Below are 7642 nucleotides of genomic sequence, written 5' to 3' on the forward strand. Positions count from 1 at the left end.
TTCTTCTTCTTCTTCTTCTTCTTCTTCTTCTTCTTCTTCTGGGTGCACAGTCCCTTGGAGTAATCTGGAAGTACCACAAACTGGTGATGCCAGAGTCAAAAGTGCGAAGCCCAGTGCCAAAGATGGGTAGGCCCATTACGTTTCTCTCTCGCCCACTTTCCCCATATTCCATCCTTAACACCAGATGGAATCGGACCAAAGGTCACATGAGGCCATACAGCAGCAAGCTGCTTGTCTCTGTTTTATCCCTACAATGCTCTTGACTTCAAATGCCCTTGGCATTTATTTCAAAAATGAGTATCAGGCTCCAAAACTTGAATTATACACTAGCAGCTACATTACTAGAGAATTTGAGTTCAAAGAAAACAAAATAAGCAGTGTAGTTTTGCCATCGATCAGTGCATTTTTTAAATATTCAGTCTGCCATCTGGATTCAAAATTGGGTCCAGATGTAGCCATGACTAGATGAAAACTTGCTCCTTGATCTCAGGAACCATCACACAAAATTTGGTGAAGATATCTTAAAAGAGGTGTCCAAATGCATAATGAACAAACAACTTTTCAAAATAGATTCAGTAGATTAAATTAAAGATGACAATTTCCCATCTCTATCAATCTTTGTGTCACTTTACAAAGCCTCTCTAGATCACTGGGATGTTAGCTGCACACTCACACCGCCTACACACCCACAATATAGTGGTTCTCTTCTCTTCACCTATTTTATGACCTTATAACACGTCAGAACCTCCCAGGTTATAAATGTCATTCCTCTAATACACCTTAGTACAATGGCAAAGTTAGATCTATGCTTCTTGCAGTGCCTTAATAAAAAATATATATTCACCAACAGATCAAACACAGCTAAGCCTGCCAGCACACCATGAAATATTGCTTGCAGGAAATTAAAACTTCTATGCAATCTCCCATACCTCCTTATATGCAGAGATACTGTATTCTTTTCCAGGTGATAAGAGAAAAAGAAAAGGTCTTGAAACTAATTACTTTAGTACACTTCTTAGGGGGGGAAGGATGGAGAAAATAAAATGAAACCTGTCTGGAGCAGTCATTCAAAAGACTGAGACACTGTGGTTGTTTTAGGAAGATTAGTCAAAGAGCCAAGTTATATAGCCCATTGTCAAAAAAATGACTGGCAGAAGAAGTAAAAAGAACATCAGTAGAAAATCCATTCTTATTCCTATACAATGTTTCCCTGTAACTTTTCCCTGAGGTTCAGTTTGCTGCTATATATTAAAAGGTATTTCCTTAACTTGGGACTTTTAGCGAAAAATGAAATCCCTAATTTCTTGTAAATATCACAACACGGCTACATCTTTCTCAGGACAATATCTTCATGTTTTATTATGTTTTTATGAACATAATAAGCCTCCCGGAGTGGCTGGGGCAACCAAGCCAGATGGGCAGGGTATAAACATTACGACTACTACTATTACTATTGGCATTATTGTGATTTTCTGTACTCAATGTACTGTTGCTCATTGCTTATCTCAGGGGTCTGCAACCTTTAAGACAAAAAGAGCCACTTGGACCCGTTTCCGAAGGGGGGGGAAAACTGGGAGCCGCAAAACCATTGCGACATTTAAAACAAATATATCTCCGGAGCCGCGATCTGACAGCAGGAAGGTGACGTCGAGACGGTGCGTGACTAACGCACACACGGCCCCCATGCGACATCACAGCCAGTACAGCGCCTGCCACAGTGGGGAGTGTTGGGGCGCACAATGCACCTCCTCCCCTCGCTAGTATCCGCCCTGGAGCCGCGGCAAAGGTGTAAAAGAGCCACATGCGGCTCCGGAGCCGCGGGTTGCAGACCCCTGGCTTATCTGGACCAGGGTGTAACGTTTCATGGAATCATATAATTGTAGAGCTGGAAGGTACCCCAAAGATCATCTAGTCCAACCCCCTGCATGGCATATAAAAATACACCCTCTCTGGATTAAAATATGGGGATCCAACGCACACACACACATACACACATATCCCTATCCCTAAGATGCATTAAAGCTGTAACCCAGCTATGATCTCTAATAATAATAATAATTATTATTATTATTTATTATTTATACCCTGCCCATCTGGCTGAGTTTCCCCAGCCACTCTGGGCGGCTCCCAATCAAATGTTAAAAACAGTACAGCGTTAAGTATTAAAAACTTCCCTAAACAGGGCTGCCTTCAGATGTCTTTTAAAGATAGGATAGCTGCTTATTTCCTTCACATCTAAAGGGAGGGCGTTCCACAGGGTGGGTGCCACCACCGAGAAGGCCCTCTGTCTGGTTCCCTGCAACCTCACTTCTCGCAATGAGGGAACCGCCTGAAGGCCCCCGGAGCTGGATCTCAGTGTCCGGGCTGAACGATGGGGGTGGAGACGCTCCTTCAGGTATAGATGTTGTTGGACTCCAACTCCCATCATGCATCACCAATGGCCATGCTGGTTGAGGTTCATGGGAGTTGGGGTCCAACAGCATCTGAAGGGCACAAATGCCTTATCGCTGCTGTTACCCTTAAGAGTCATTCAAGGAATATGGGATAGCACCAGTTCTAGCTACGACATAAAGGTAAAGGTAAAGGTACCCCTGCCCGTACGGGCCAGTCTTGACAGACTCTGGGGTTGTGCGCCCATCTCACTCAAGAGGCCGGGGGCCAGCGCTGTCCGGAGACACTTCCGGGTCACGTGGCCAGCGTGACATCGCTGCTCTGGCGAGCCAGAGCCGCACACGGAAACGCCATTTACCTTCCCACCAGTAAGCGGTCCCTATTTATCTACTTGCACCCGGGGGTGCTTTCGAACTGCTAGGTTGGCAGGCGCTGGGACCGGGCAACGGGAGCGCACCCTGCCGCGGGGATTCGAACCACCGACCTTTCGATCGGCAAGCCCTAGGCGCTGAGGCTTTTACCCACAGCACCACCCGCGTCCCAGCTACGACATATCCTCATTCAATAGAATGTCCACAGGAAGCTGCTGCATGTACACATGGAAGCAGTAACCCTTCAAACAATGTTCCCGCCCTGCACACTTATTGAAAGCACTTCTGATTAACTGGAAAAGAAAGGGCCATTGTTGAAATGTTTATGATCTACCACAAGGTGTCACTCAAGTGCTGCTGGGAACACAATGCAAACAGCAACTCACAGAAGGAACAGAGAAACCTCCCAAAACTGTTTGGTCTGGTATTTAGTGGGGGGTGGAATTACCCAGGTCTGTGGAATGACATGCATAAAACTACACTTTTCTTACACAAAGAAGCAAAAACAGGAAAGGGCCAGGACAGACTGACGGAAGATATTTTCAGATAGATAGATGATAGATAGATAGATAGATAGATAGATAGATAGATAGATAGATAGATAGATAGATAGATAGAGATAGATAGATGATAGATAGATAGATGATAGATAGATAGATAGATAGATAGATAGATAGATAGATAGATGATAGATAGATGATAGATAGATGATAGATGATAGATGATAGATGATAGATAGATGATAGATAGATAGATAGATAGATAGATAGATAGATAGATAGAATGATAGATAGATAGATAGATAGATAGATAGATAGATAGATGATAGATAGATAGATAGAAGAAAGATGGGCAGATTGACAGACACAGACATTTTCCAGAATGATCTGAAAAGTCCACATTGGAAACAGAACGGTGAACTATATGAAACTTTGACATCATCCAGGCAGGATTTGCTTATGCTCTGAACATGAAGACCATCAGAAATACGTTGAATTGAATTTGATGGGTCTTATTCAGTGGGATTAGGACTGCAGCTTTACAATGCAATCCTAGTGCCAAAATATGGAGGTTGGGAGAGGGTAGAATGCGGCATCTCTTCCTCCCCATCCCCATTAAAATGACCTTAAACCTTAAGTAATAATAATAATAATAATAATAATAATTTATTATTATTTATACCCCGCCCATCTGGCTGGGTTTCCCCAGCCACTCTGGGCGGCTTCCAACAAAGATTAAAATTACATTAAGGTTGGATAGTTACAATGGAATGGTCTCAGTGGTGGGGTGCACATTTTTCTTCTTATTTACTCATGATTATTACTTTGTCAAAATATTTTTTTAAAAAATTAAAAGAATGTGTACAATGTAAATAAATGTATAAAATATAAATAAAAGAATGAAAAAATAATAAATAAATAAATATTAACAAGATGACCTTAAGCCAACACAAATTCCTTATCTACTTACCCCAACTGAGGGAAGGCAGAAGAAGTTGCCAGAAGTTACCTCAGTGCGAAGGTGACGAAAAGGTGTGTGTCGGGCCAGCGAAAGAGTGGGTTGGGTTTGGGGAGGAGGATAAAACAGCTCCCTGTACCAGTGGCGGACCTACATTTTGGGGTCCCTGAAGCTTGAACTGTTATGGGGGGCCCTTTGCAACCAGCAACAAGATCCTGGTAACCCTTGTTGTCTTCTTCAACAAGGTTGTTCCTCGGCAGTTCGCCACACCTTGACGACACCTGTGCTACCGACTCTCAAACGTTGGGATTGTTGAAATAGATACAACAACAACAAAAAAAATAAACAATTTGAGTTGTGACACTGAGATTGGACCTAAAAAAATAAAAAAATAAAAAAGGAAGCAATGTGGACTAAAGTTGCTTCTGGGATTAGCGGCCCTGAAACTTAAGCTTCCTTAGTTTCATAGTAGATCCGCCCCTGGCTCTTTATTAATTGATCCTGCCTACAAAGCAATTAATAACACCACACAAAAAATGCAGGTGTAACCAGTGCTATTTTTTTCTAGAAAAAACGGTGCCAGAAGTCACTGGAACGCCTCCCTTGTTCTCTTTATAATGGCAATGGCGCCCACCTGAGAGGCGCCAGAACCAAAGTTCCGGCAAGTTCCGGCTGAGGAAAAAATGCCCTGGGTGTAACTAAAATTCACCCCACAAGGGTTGATGGAAGGACACAAAATGAAAGTTTCCACCACCCTCATCTCACACACCAGAGCACTTAGGATATAGTTTAAGTTACACAGCTATGTTGGTGGAGGATTGCCCTGCTAAACCTTCAGTTTACAGCAAATTCAAAAGTCTTGCAGGCCATGTGGTGCAATCTGTGGATCTCCTCAGATTTGCACACTGGGCTGACTCCAGTTTTACCATCATGCAGACATAGCACTCGCCCTCCCATAGCACCTCTCCGACCTTTGTGGCTGGTGGGTGCGCGTGAGGCATTTTATTTGGGAAGGGTTGCCACAGGGAGGATTGCAGTGGCAAGACAAACAGCGCTCTTATCAGGAAAGTGCTGGTTGCGGCCTACAGCCGCCATTTTACTTCCCCTCACAACGTCCCAGGGACCTGATGTACTATCGCTCAGGGCATAGCTGTCAACTTTTCCCTTTTCTTGTGAGGAATCCTATTCGGAATAAGGGAATTTTCCTTTAAAAAAGGGAAATGTTGGCAGCTGTGGCTCAGGGATGCTGTTTGATCAAGTCTCATTTTCAAAAGAGGGTTTCTTGTTATTAGATGCATAAAGCCGCCTACAATTTCACTGGAACCCGCTCATTTCCACACACAGTTGAAGTCATTTATGGCAGACAATTATTATTATTATTATTATTATTATTATTATTATTATTATTATTAGCAAAGTAGTCCCACTGACAACAGTGAGTTGGTTCTTGTTAAATCTGAGGAAGGGAACATTAATTCTTTCACATTCTCAGTACAGTGGTACCTCAGGTTAAGTACTTAATTTGTTCCGGAAATACATTTATATAGAAAAAACAAAACCAAAAAACAATAAAATGCGACTTTAACTTTCCCATTTTAAGAAAATTACATATCAAATGTAAACAATCACAGACTGTTTCATTTTCATCACTACAACATATTTATGTTTCCTGAGCCAATTACAGATTTAGAAAAAATATATATGATACAGTAGTACCTCAGGTTAAGAACTTAATTCATTCCAGAATTCCCACTTTAGCTAATGGGGGCCTCCCGCTGCTGCCGCGCCGCTGGAGCACGATTTCTGTTCTCATCCTGAAGCAAAGTTCTTAACCTGAAGCACTATTTCTGGGTTAGCGGAGTCTGTAACCTGAAGCGTATGTAACCTGAAGCACATGTAACCTTAGGTACCACTGTAGTCTGTTGCCATTCGATGTCATATCTTTAAAAAGAAATATCATCATGCGGGTTAGAAAGCGTAGATTTTGCCGCTATTTATTTTGGTTTCTTTCCTATCAAAGCATAATCAAAAATTCTTGAAGTTTCATTTGGCCACATCACAGCCATTGTGCCTTCCTGCTGATGTTGCAACAAATATTCTGCTGAAAGACAAAACCGCATATCCTGTGGGATCTATCTGTGCAACCGTTTCTTTATGAGTTTATCCTCTCCATTTCTCCCTGCTTGCAAAAATAAAAATTGAAGGTACTGATTATTTTCCTTGATCTAACAGACGCCTTCTAGCAAAGGCAAGATCAGACAGTAGGAAATTTGTATCACCCTGTGAACACAGCAGTGAGTATGGCAGATGTCAGAACCAGGAAAATAGGAGAGATAGAAAACATAAATGCAAGTGAAAGGAGGAGAAGAAATGAGCTGGATCTCAGCACCAGCTATTCCAAACTGAGAGGACATATTTTGATTTTCTCAGATATTGGCAAAGATTGGCTCAGACATCATCCTGAAATCTCCTTGACCTACAGTGGTACCTTGGTTTAAGAACTTAATTTGTTGTGGAGGTCCGTTCTTAACCTGAAACTGTTCTTAACCTGAGGTACCACTTTCGCTAACAGGGCCCTTGCTGCCGCCGCACAATTTCTGTTCTCATCCTGAAGCAAAGTTCTTAATCCGAGGTACTATTTCTGGGTTAGCGGAGTCTGTAACCTGAAGCGTCTGTAACCTGAAGCATCTGTAACCCGAGGTACCACTGTACATGAAAAATGGACAATTAATATTGTTCTCACAATGCTGTAGGCTTTGCCACTTGGACATGAGGACCTTCAGGGCACATTCAAAACCTATGATTCTAAGGTTGTAAGCTAAAAGAGTAGATTAATGGATTTGGAGAACGTCACATATCCTCAATCATTGTAACTCTGCTTTCTAGAGATATTGAAACTCCCCAGCTTTGCATTGCACTGTAGTTTTATGAAACTGTGTGTGTTTGTAGAACAATGTTGCAACTCAGAAGAGAGTACATGTTCATGGTTGTTATGGTTGTGGTTTGTAGCCATTCAGTAAGTGCTATGACACTTACTGAAGCAATGACACTCATGCATCCCTTCTGTATAACCATTTGGGAGGATCCCTTGACTCATCAACATAGCGGCAAATAAAACGTTTTAAATGTGTTGTGAAATGCAATAAACACATGTGACACTAGATGGCGACAGTGAGCTATGCAAAAATCCAATGTATTTTTCCAAACTTTTTTAAAAAAGCATTTTTACAGCATTTTTAATATGTGTGTAGATTCCACCCCTGTGAACAGAATCATGCAAGGCTCACATTCAGATTTGTAAATGCTTTTTGCATTATTTTATTTCAATAGCCATAATGAGTTCCACAGAACCCAAACCATTTGCTCCTGGTCATTTTAACTCTGAAGAAGTAGAATTAAAGCTTTATGCTAAGTCCTTCAAA

General features: G+C 41.9%; 1 protein-coding gene across 3 annotated transcripts in view; it reads right to left on the bottom strand.

Annotated features, from left to right (window-relative positions):
• Positions 1 to 4429, bottom strand: part of CPNE4 (copine 4) — a 262849-nt gene extending 258420 nt beyond the window's left edge. For all 3 annotated transcript variants that reach the window (XM_028750791.2, XM_028750792.2, XM_077916377.1), the window contains exon 1: positions 4233 to 4429. The gene's annotated coding sequence lies outside the window, so the exon portion shown is untranslated. The remainder of the gene's footprint in view (positions 1 to 4232) is intronic.
• Between the last annotated feature and the right edge of the window lie 3213 nt (positions 4430 to 7642).

Source organism: Podarcis muralis, chromosome 12 (genome assembly GCF_964188315.1).
Source record: "Podarcis muralis chromosome 12, rPodMur119.hap1.1, whole genome shotgun sequence".
NCBI classification, from domain to species: Eukaryota; Metazoa; Chordata; class Lepidosauria; order Squamata; family Lacertidae; genus Podarcis; species Podarcis muralis.